Genomic DNA, 11,338 nt, shown 5'->3' on the forward strand with positions numbered 1-11,338 from the left:
TCCCTGCTCCACAGCAGCAGTCCCCAACCATTTTGGCACCAGGGACCAGTTTCGTGGAAGACAGTTTTTCCACGGATGCTGCGGGGTGAGGATGGTTCAGGTGGTAATGCCAGCAACGGGGAGCGGCACATGAAGTTTCACTCGCTCGCCCACCGCTCACCTCCTGTTGTGCGGCCCGGCTCCTAACAGGCCGTGGACCGGTACCGGTCTGCAGCCCAGAGGCTGGGGACCCCTCCTCCAGAGCACACACTCCTGGGTGAGGCAGGACATAGATGGGTCCCAGGCTGAGCAGCTGGACTCTGTCCCCTATGGACAGACACTCCAAGATAAAGATGATAGCAGGAGCAGAGAAGAGCTGAGTCCTGCCCAGATAAGAGATAAAGAGACCACATATACCTCATTCTTGAGGCCAAAGAGACCTTCCTGTCTACACATGCACAGAAAGGCTTCTCAGGGATCAAAAAGGGGCACCATCCCATAGCAGGTGATGTCAACCTACCCATAGGCCTCTTCGTTGGAATCCATCATGGCTAAGAGATGTACATGCGCACAGGGGAGGACCCTGAGATGTACCAAATATGGACTCAGAACCAGGCAAAGCAAGATGATTGACCAGAGGAAACCCAGAAGAAATGTCCCATAAAAGTGATTCAAACTACCACGAGGGTGCGACTCTCTCTCTGAGCCCACCCGTGTGAGTCTATTCACATGTACATTTTTTCCTCCTAATAAACACTTTACTTGCTCCACTACTTTCTGTCTCTTCATGGAAATTCATTTCTACAAAGTTGATGGGCCAGGGCCTTGTCACTGGACACTGGTCTTGTGGCTAGGATTCAGCGCTCTCACAGCCTGACTTCAGTCTGTGGCCAGGGAACCAAAATCCTGCTTCAAGCCACTTCAGTCTGAGGCCACCCAAGATCATGGGGACAGGATGCACCCAAGACAACTTTGCCTCCTTCACCAACTAGGCAGAAGTGCAGACACCATTTCTCCGCCGCCATCGGCTTGAGACCCAAACCTGGCCCCTCCTGCTCTACTGAAGGAGACAAAAGGGACTCATCTATAGGGCTGGGCCAAAGGCTATGGTTATCTCCACTGCCAGCAGCCCCCTTCCCTGTGAAATGCATAATGCACCATAAGTACTGCTCAGAGGCAGATAAAAATAGCTTTGAATCAAAGAGGTAGTTTCCTTATTTTGTCTCCAAGGACACAGATCAGAGGGCTGGACGGCATGTGGGCAAATCAGTTTTTGCTCTTGGCAGGAGTTTCAGTGCTTTTCCTCCACAAGCACAGAAAAGTCTGCCAATGTCGATATCTGAAGCTGAGATAATAGGCTGGAGCAGTGTTTTATCTTTTCTTGACCCACTCCCAGCCTTCAAGGTCTCCACTCTCCTTCTGTAGACACACAGGATAAGCCAGACATAACAGCAATAGCAGAGAAGTCCACCAGGCCCACTGGACCGATGAGGCTGTGTAATGATGACCATCGCCCTCCACCGCAGACATCTTCTGCCTGCAACTCTGCAGACCCATAGCAGCAGCCCCATTTTACAGGTGGGAAAACCGAGGGTCAGAGAGGCCACATTATTTTTCAAGCATCAGTGCTAAGCCCAGCTACCCTCAAAGCCTGAGGCCTTTTAAGACTCTGCAGATGTGGAATCACTATCTTGGCTTTGCCTCCTGCCTCCTCCACTTGAAAGCTGGGCCACAGAGATCCAGGCTCTTAATCTCTCTGAGCCTCAGGTCCTTCATCTGTAAAATGGGAGTCAAAACTACTTCCAGGGGCTTCCCTGGCGGCGCAGTGGTTGAGAGTCCGCCTGCCAATGCAGGGGACACGGGTTCGTGCCCCGGTCCGGGAGGATCCCACATGCCACGGAGCGGCTGGGCCCATGAGCCATGGCCGCTGAGCCTGCGCATCCGGAGCCTGTGCTCCAGAGCTGTTTGTAACTCAGAGAGCGTGTAAAGCAGTTTTGTATTCTGCAAATTGACGTGCAGATACTAGTTATTGTTATTCTTATAACTGAGCACTTAATGCACACAAGGCACTGCTCACCAGGCCCCTAGGAGGCAGGTACTATTAATATCCCCACTGTGCAGCTGACTGATTGAGATGCAGGAAGGCTAAGGCCTTGCCCACGGCTAGGAAGAGGCAAAGCCATCACTGGAACAGAGGCAGCTGGCTCCAGAGTGGGCACAGTGAAGCCTAAACATGGCGATGGTTACCACAGATGTATTTTCCTACGCTGAAGACTGTTAAGGGCGACGGTGCCTTGCAAGAGTATCTTCGCCTCCCTTCAAATCCTCCCAAAGGTTTATTCTATTCCGTGGTACAGTCCTCAGTCTGGGGAAGAACAAGATCTGATACAGAAGTCACACCAAGGTGTTGCTGCTGATAATGCTGTCTGTAACCAGCAGGGGTGTTTGCATGCTAATCAAAGTCTGGAGGGACGGACAAGACAAATAGAAGGCAGAGAGGGTCAGCGCCCAGCACCCTCCTCAAGGGGGCGGGGGAGGGGGTCAGTGGGGCGAGGTGGGCGGGACTGGGAAGAAGGAGGCTTTAGCTCACTCTCCTGGACACTCACCCCAACAGTGCGCTGGGCTAGGGAGCAAGTCCAAGTACACCCAGGCCCCACAGCAGCTCCTTTGTTCCAGGGCGAGGACGTGGGAGGGGTCTGAGCATACAAGCCACGCCCTGGGGTGGAGCCCCCGCAGAACCACCTCCTAGCCCCGCCCCCAACTGCCCAGCGTCGCGGGGAGTGTCAGAGCATTCCTTCCTCTGTAAGAGGGTACGAGGGCCTCTCTCCCGGGCGGTTATGACGTTAGATGAGATGCGTGTATATGAGTCGTGATTGCAGAGCAGATGATCACAGGTGGCCATTGCCCCCTCCACCCCCATGCAAACTCCTCCCCACACCCATCGCGCCTGCCTCCTGGGCTCGCTCACCTCATGCCGCTCTCACTGCTGTGTTGAGCGGGTGCTAGACATTCAGCCCAATGACTAGCACCCACTCCCTCGTGCCTTTGGCCAGAACAGGGTGGGCAGTCCAGATGCCCCAATCCCTGGCAGGCAGGGCCAAGGACCCATGTGCCCATGGGAGGAGATGAAGGGAGCTGAGCCCAGGATTTAACCTGAGACCCAGAAGAACACTGCCTTTTAGCTGGACTTCCCGGAGAAGTGCTGAGGCCGGCTGCCTTAAGCCATCTTCTCCACGGAGTACTGAGGAGTGAGACATGTATGAAGAAGAGAGAGGAGAGGAGAAGGAAAAGAGAAAAATATGCATTTATACTGTCTTTTACAGTTATATAATTGCAACTGTATACCCTTCCTTTTCCCTCACTCTGACTCCCCTCCCTTGGCCCCTTATCAGGCATCTTCAGACCCCCTTGTAACATTCAGGATGAAGAGTATCCAGGTGCCTCCCCCAGCAGCTGCCGCAGCTCCCCTGGAGGGGGAGCCACACCAGAGCAGGAGAAACAAGGGAAGCCAGGGTGAGCTCTCTGCCTTTGGGGACTGCCTCCAGGGAATCACAGAAAAATCATCATCGTGGTTGAGCTTCTACTCTATGTCAGGACTAGACGAAGCAAGCTACATACAAGATCATCAGCCTCAAAACAGCCTGGCCAGGAAAGTGGCATCATTCCCATTTTGCAGATGAGAAAGTTTAAATGACTTGCTTAAAGTCAACAACTGAGATAAGATTTTAACACTTTTGTCAGGTTGCAGTGCCAGAGTCAAGATAGCCTTCCCAAGACGTTGGAGGGAGTGCATATTTGATCCACATTCAGGTGCCTTTCTTGAATCTTCATTCAATGGGTGTCTCCAGGAGGTACCCTGATAAATCCAGCTGGTTTTACTCTGTTTCTCTGATAGAATAAAATGATCGGGAAAGGAAGTGTGTATTGTTGTTTTTAAATTATAACTCCCTTTACCTTCCCATGAAATAATGAAACTCGTTTCTAGAGGGGAAAAAATTAAATCACATCCATGTTCTGTCAAGATGGGCAGCATCACCTCAGAATACAGATGGTTCTGTTACTTTTCAAAGACCTTTTCCTCATTATAAAAGTAATAGACAAGCCTCAAAATGGAATATATGATACGTTAGAGGAAATTTGAAAACGCAGAAAAGTATAAAGAAGAAAATATAAATCACACAAAATTCCTCTATTAAAAAACAACCAGTATTACAATTTTGGTGCATTTTCTTGCTTTTCTCAAGTCCACTGACATTATAATCTGTAGGAGTGGTTGTAAGACTTCAAGTGGGAAGAAGGGGGGTGGGGTAGGACAGAGCTGAGACCTGCTGGTTAATGGTGTTGACACTTTCTGGAAGCTCAGCCCCCATTTCCTCATCTGCAACCCCCATGGGCTTTGATAAACACACAGATGTGAGTGAAAGCAATTTTTATGAAAGTTTGCTAGTTACTCTCCTTGATGGCAGGGACCATGTTTTCATGCCCTTTTATGTGCCCAGAATTTAGAAGACTGCCTGGCCTGTGGAAGCCTTCTATATAATTTTATTTTTTAAATGATGATGAACACTTCTCTGCTTTTTGGCTAAGATCAAGTATAGCATCCGTTCCTATCAGTTTAAAATGGTGATAGTGATGAAGTCTTTTCACTACACTGGTGTCCAAACATTTTACCAAATTTTATTATACAAATGTTCACGTTCACACTTTTTTAACAGTGTGTCATGTATTTTAAAGAAATCTTATGTGGAACCCAATATCTGATAGCATTTACAGAAGCAAAGTAGCCCCCGTTAAGGGGAAGGGTATAAGAGCCCACCCTACACCCTCTTGCCCCCAAGGTATTCCCCACAGGATCTGCATGGAAGCTTAGGTCACGATTTGAAAAATAGTTTCAGAAACAGTTTGCAAACCACTCTTTTAATTATTTGATGGCAGAAATGGGGCTCTGGGACACAGCAAAGTAAAGGAGGTTTCAGCCTCTCCCAGAACCCCATTCAATGGCCACTCAGTTCTTTCCCTCATTCCAGCTTCCACAAGAGAAAAGGAGCCACAGCAGGCAGTATTGCAGGGACAGCAGCTGGCATTCACCGGCCTGAGCTGAGGCCCTAACCCTACCTAACCCTCAAGGCACCCTAAAAGTCCAATACCATCTGTACGCCCATCTTGCAGATTAAAAAAGAATGAAAGCTTAGGGAGGTTAACCAACTTGCCTCAGATCAATAACTACTGTGTGAAGGATTCAGAATTGCACCCAAACCAAAGTCCATGTTTGTGGCCACTCGTACTGGAACACGCTGGGGGCATTCAGAAAGAGGCACAGCAGAAACACCCAGACGGGAGGAAGGGGCAAGCATGCTAAGGCTGGGGTGCCCAGTGCCAACCCCCTCCCCATGCTCCCACCCCCACCCCCCTTTGACAAGGCCTTTGGTGGCTGGATACCAAAACTCCTCCCTTCTCCCTGGATGGGAAGCCGGGGGTGGTAACCCAGGTAGCGCAGTGTGGAGGATGGAGTTGCCTGGGCTCTAATGCAGAGAAGTGGGGAAACACTGATGTCCCCATATGTGGCCCAGGCCTGATCACCAGCCCAGAGCACATGCAGGACCCCAGTGAGGGGGCTGGGCTGGGAACCCTGGCCCCAAGAGCAGGGCCTCCACCACATCCCTGAGAGCAGAGAATCAACCCAGCGGGGTTGGGGGCTGGGGGCGGGAGTCCTGTCTAGAGAGTCAGCCAAGTCCGCACTGCAGGATGACAACCATTTCCGTGGACGTCCTAGGGCTGCCTGGCTTTGCCAGGTACACCCCACTTCCCTCCTCCCATCCCCCTCCCAAGTGTCTGGGTGGAATCCTTGCTCTTTTTATGCACTTCCTGATGTGTTTTTTAAATGGTGCCTACTAAGTCCCTGGCACCCTGCTAGGGGCTGGGTTGCCATCAGACACCCAAGTGGAGAGACAGACAAAGGACAGAAGCGGCACAGGTGGGGACAGGGCCCGGAGCTGACCAGGACTCTGCGTGCTGGGGGGAAGCTCAGTGCGGGCCGGGAACATGAGACACACACAGACAGACCCCAGAGGTCTCTGCAGCCCCTGCCCTCGGCTCTGCCAGGCCTAGCTGGGAAGCCACAGGGCCCTCTGTGTGCCAAGGGGCCAGCAGCCTCCAGGAATGAGCTAAGGACCCCCTGGGGTGAGTCCAGGAGAAAGGTTGAGTGGGATCCCTTAGCGTCCCAGGTCATCCGGGGTGGGGTGGAGTGGGTCCAGCCCCAAGGAGAGAGGGTCAGAGAGGATCGACAAGTCCAGGGCCCTGGTGGGGGACCCTAGAGCCAGGGTATTTGGAGCTTTCCCTAGCCTGGGGCAGTGTACTGGCCTCTTGTCCAGACCTCCCAAAGGAGTCAGTCCTCATGCTTCAGAGATATCTCCTGAGCTCAGAATGAAGCCTGCACCACGTGAAAGGCTGCCAGTACCCTCATGACCCCACCCTTGCCTTTTTTGGATTTAGAGGCCCAGCACACCCTGATAACGTGGGGTTGCTGCCCACCCAAAACAGACCTGCAAATGTGCTTGCCCTTCCCCCATGCAACTGATGTCCTTCCTTCCCGGGCAGAGGGGACGTCTTGGGGACAGGAGTGTGCCGTGAGAGCTCATTCAGAGCTCAGCCTGGGCTCAGCCCCTTGAGGAACAGGAAGGAAAAGGGGGGCTGCGCCAGGGAGCGAGCAACACTTGTTCCACGTACATCACCCTTTCTGCGGGGCCCCTGGCCCTTCACGGTGTCCTCTCCACCTGGTGAGCTCTGGGAGCTTCGTGAGATGCGGTGTGATGGTCCCTCCCCGACCGGCGTCCAGACAACGTGGAATTAACTCATACAAAGGTCTACTCTGCACCCAAGCTGGCACCAGACACTTCTAAACGCTCAGCCAGCCTCTGCCCAAGGCCAGAGCGGCCTCTCCTCAGGCTAGTCTAGGATCCTGCAGACGCAGAGTTAAGACCCCAGGCTGGACTCCCCAAGGCTCTTCTACCTGGGGGCAAACACTCAAGGCAGTTGATGTCTCCTGACTGGGTGGGGCTGGGATGATGGCTAGGGTACACCCCTTCTCCCCTTTGGGCACCTCCACAGTGCAGTCCTTTGTCAAGACAACAGCTACAGGAAAAGAATAATAGTCCTGTCGTCAGCAATGAGGCTGAGCATTCCACATAGACACATAAAACAATTTGCAAGATCTGGTTTGGGTTCCCTCTAACATATATGTCAATGGAAATCGCCAACTCTGTTTTCAGGAAACCCCATAACCTGTCACGTGTATTGAGCGTGATCAAGAAAGACATCTCCTTCCGCCTTCTGTCACTACATCGTTAATCTCCCTTAATAGCCTGGAGGCGGGGGAGCACGTCTGTGGGCAGTGTGACTGCCCCTCCACGGGTCCTCTCAGCCACAGCCCTCCACTGATAGACGTTGCCCCCAGAATGAGGCACTCAGCTGCCCAGAGCGAGCTGCACGAATCAGGAACCGTCTGACATCTCGAGGTCAGCTCAACGGAAAAATCAGAGTATCTCGAGGTGACAGATCTTCCCATGACGCCACAGGTGCTTTCCAGCCGTGGTGCTGCCAGTACAGTCCCAGGTTCTGGTGGGACTGAAGGTGGGAAACAGACAGAAGGGAGAGAACAGAGCAAGAGGCAGAGAAGCCAAGACTGAGGGGGCTCCGCAATCTCTCCCAGACGTCGCTCTGCTGTGACGCACAGATGCTCGGAGCTGGAAGGAAACTCAGAGATAGTTTGCTTCAGTCGTTTGTTTCATTTTCTCAGAGAAAACTGAGACCAGAAGGGGAACAACCTTACTGGTTCACCAGGTGACAACCCTGGGAGGGGAATTTAGAACCCTCGCCAGCACCTCCTCGGATGGACAGAGGCAGAACTCCAGTTCTCCGCCCAGGGGCAGGTGCAGATACTCAGTAAGCATGATAGGTGGGCAAGACCCCATGGAGGTGGCCCTCTGCCAGATCACAGATGAGAAACAGAGAATCACACAAACCATTATTTAATATGAATTGTGGTTGAAAGCTCATGGGGCTAAAAGACCTTACAACCAGCGGGTCTAACCTAGTCTGGGCCTGGCAGGCAGGGGGGACTTGCCTAAGGAGGTGTCATTGAACCTGAGACTGGAAGGTTAGCCAGACAAAAGGTGGGCAGAGACCCAGGAAGAGGGTGTCTCCCTCCCCCCGCCCCCTCCCTCTCCCTCCTCCTCCAAGAAAGCTGTTGCTCCAACCCAGCTGGCCACACTGCCGGCCTTCGTGGCCAATACAGGAATCACTGTCCCACTCCCAGGCCTCCTGCAGTCACATCTCTCGCCTTCCTCCCATCCAACGCTTCAGGTCCTGCGCTCCCCCTAGGACCCCAGCCTCCCCCAAACCCGTCGCCGCGAGTGTGCTGTGGGCTCCATCTCCAACAGCGCCAATCACACGGCTGGACATACGATGGACTTTCAGCAACGAATGAATGAATGGAGTAGTGGGCCCATAAATGGGGCAGGATACAGGGCCAAGAAAACTCTGAGATGTCTGTTCTTGTGCAGCAAGCAGCCCAGAGCAGCGGGTATGCTGGTGAGGCCTGAACAACAGCCCAGGTTCCTCTCCACAACAGAGCCCTTTTAAAGCCTGTTCCCTCAAGGTGCTTCTCTGCTTAGTGGTCCAAAGCACAGCCTTACGGAAACTCCCTTACGTCTCGGCCTGATAGGGCTGGCGCCAGGCGGACGGGAAACAGCCATCTCGTCCAGATATGGTCTCCCCCATCTGCTGTCCCGACAGACTCCCAGGAGTAAGGGCTGCAGGGAAGTCAGTAGACAAATATCCTGGATGACAAGACACGTTGCCAGGACCTCTGATGCAGCCTGTGACCTGCCCACCCACGTGGGTGGAGAGGAAAGCCGATAGATCAGCACAAACCGATCACTTGAGCTTGGTGATCTACACATGGGAGGAGGTGCCGGTGAGACGGAATTTTAAAGCCCAAACAGCTTCTTCTACATCTAAGAGTAGAGACAAGTCACCTTGCAGTCCATTTTTGTTTTCTTGGAAACCACAGGAGTGGTCCCTCTCCAATTACGACATCAGTGAAGAATGCTTGCTCCAGAAAAAGCTATAAGAGGACCTTTAGTTTTCTCTGTTGTACAATCTCCAGTGAAGAACCCTGGGGCCCTCTTGAAGAGAAAACACTGCAGTGCAGCCTGAGTGGGTCCCGGGGCACGCCCGCACTGTAGCAGTGGACCAGATCCACCAAGCTATGCGAGGCTTGTGCATAACAGTGACACCACGTGGCAGCACCAGAAACCACAGTACCTCTGGCTCGATTGGTTCCCCAGCTCTCTCTCTCCCTGGGTGTCTGGAAGCAGGACCAGTTCCAGAGATCAGGGACAGATCAAGGAGTTTCTGCCTTTCCTACTAATGAAGGCTGGTGAAGACTGCAGAAGTTCCTGCCATGTACCCCTATCTCCCTTTCTCTCCCAGGCTGGTAAGGGGCCATCCCAGTTTGGCATACTCTGTCTTGTTTGATGCCCATAACCACCTGGGAGGTGTGCACCCATACTGTTGTCTGAATTCTGCAGGTAAGAATGTTCAGTGGTTAATGACTTTCCCAAATTCACACACCGCAAATAAATGGCAATGCTGGGATTCAAACCAGGCCTGTCCTACTCTGGGATCCACACTCCTTCTGCACCCCGCAAGGCTCTCTCTGCCCCCAGCAGAAGCCAGGAACGACAAAGCATCTCAGGGCCGCATTGCTTCTGGGTATTGTGTCCCTTTGGGTTTAGCCCAGTTAAAGCTTCCCTGGAAACCCGTCCCTTCCCACACCTTCTCCAGTCAGTGTAATGTCTTTGACATTTGGTTCACATGTGGCCCCAGCCCCTTAGATCAAAGACCATGTGTGCCACATGGCATGGGTTTTTTTTGGGTTTGTGTGTGTGTGTGTGTGTGTGTTTCTATTTTGCTTAGCTGGCACAAGAAACGTGTCTAAGCAATCAGCATAACTTTTGAAAATCAATTTGTATTCTGTCAGCCCGAGTATCATTAACAACCTCCGCTAATACAGCAATAATGAACATCTGGAAACACAGCAGCTGTTCGGGGAACGAGGTATAAAAAACACTAAGATGACAGCTTGTTTTTCATAAGCTAGATTGCCTCTGTGCAAACGGGAGAGGCAAACAGACAAACCAGACAAGGAGGAGGGGAAGGGAAGAGGGAGGAGCGCTTATGCCCCAGGAACGACTTCACTGAGAGAAGGCCCTCACTCCGCAGCTTCTCTGAGCCAGCCTGCCCTGGGGTAGGTACCTGTGTGCTCAGCAATCCCTCTGGACAATCAGAGAGGCCAGCAGTCCAGTGTATGGAAGCCTCTGTGTGGATGAGCATCCAGAGACGGGCAAGCTGGCCGAGCAGACAGAACGGCCGCCCGGTGCAGGAGACGTTTAGGCCTGGACTTGATGTCGAGGGAGCAGGGAAAGGTGGACTCTCCAGGCCAGAGGGGCTGAGGTCCTAGGGATTCTGGGTGTGGCCAGAGCATCAGCCTTGGAGTCGAGGGGACAGAGGCCAGTCCACAGGAGGCCTGGGAGGCCCTGATGGGGGTGCACACTGGGTCCTGGAAGTAGGGGTGACATGGGTATTCTTAAAGCCACATCAAAGATGGGACAGATGAGGTGGGGCCGGGGGCCCAGCCTCAGGCCTCTCCCCAGGCAGCACTACTGAGCCCCCAGGAGGATTCAGCAGGCGACAGGGCAGATAAGGTCTCTGTCCTCCTGAGAACCACAGACGGGGAGCAAGGTCAGCAGACTAACGTGATGCCTTCCCTGGGGAGGGTGTTCCCTCAGATGGAGCTGCCTTGAGCGGCTGGTGTGAGCAGAGCCTGAGGCCGGGGAAGCCTGACCCACAGCTTCGTGGGGACGGGAGCTCCAAGCAGAGGAACTGGCAAAGGCAAAGGTCGAGTGTGTTTAGGAAGAGAGCGCCCTGAGGCCCGGGCAGGTGAGAGGGAGACTGGTAGGAGAGGAGAAGCCATGGGGAAGGGCCCACTCTGGGCCACTGGCTGCAGCTCAGGCCCTGAGGACCATATGACCCCACCAGCCTCTCACAGGCTGCCCCCTGCAGAGCCAGGGCCCCTCGTCCTTCCAGCCCAGCCCTCACACCCCAAGGCCATTTCAGAGGGATGGCGGCTAGTGGGGGAAGGCTGGAAGGCGGCATGGCCCCAGCCACTCCTGGTTGGTTTATAATACTGTTCAAGTCCTCTGTTTCTATATTGCTCTTTTGTCCTAGATGTTCATTGAAAGCAGGGTATTAAAGTTTCATATTATTATTATTGGAGAACTATCTATTTCTTTCTTCT

The 11,338-nt window shown here is 53.1% G+C and overlaps 1 pseudogene; it reads left to right on the plus strand.

Annotated features, from left to right (window-relative positions):
- Positions 1 to 4,541: 4,541 nt before the first annotated feature.
- On the plus strand, positions 4,542 to 4,688 carry LOC112395015 (uncharacterized; annotated as a pseudogene).
- Positions 4,689 to 11,338: the final 6,650 nt, after the last annotated feature.

This window comes from Neophocaena asiaeorientalis, unplaced genomic scaffold, assembly GCF_003031525.2.
Source record: "Neophocaena asiaeorientalis asiaeorientalis breed wild unplaced genomic scaffold, Neophocaena_asiaeorientalis_V1.1 scaffold98, whole genome shotgun sequence".
In the NCBI taxonomy this organism is placed as follows: Eukaryota; Metazoa; Chordata; class Mammalia; order Artiodactyla; family Phocoenidae; genus Neophocaena; species Neophocaena asiaeorientalis.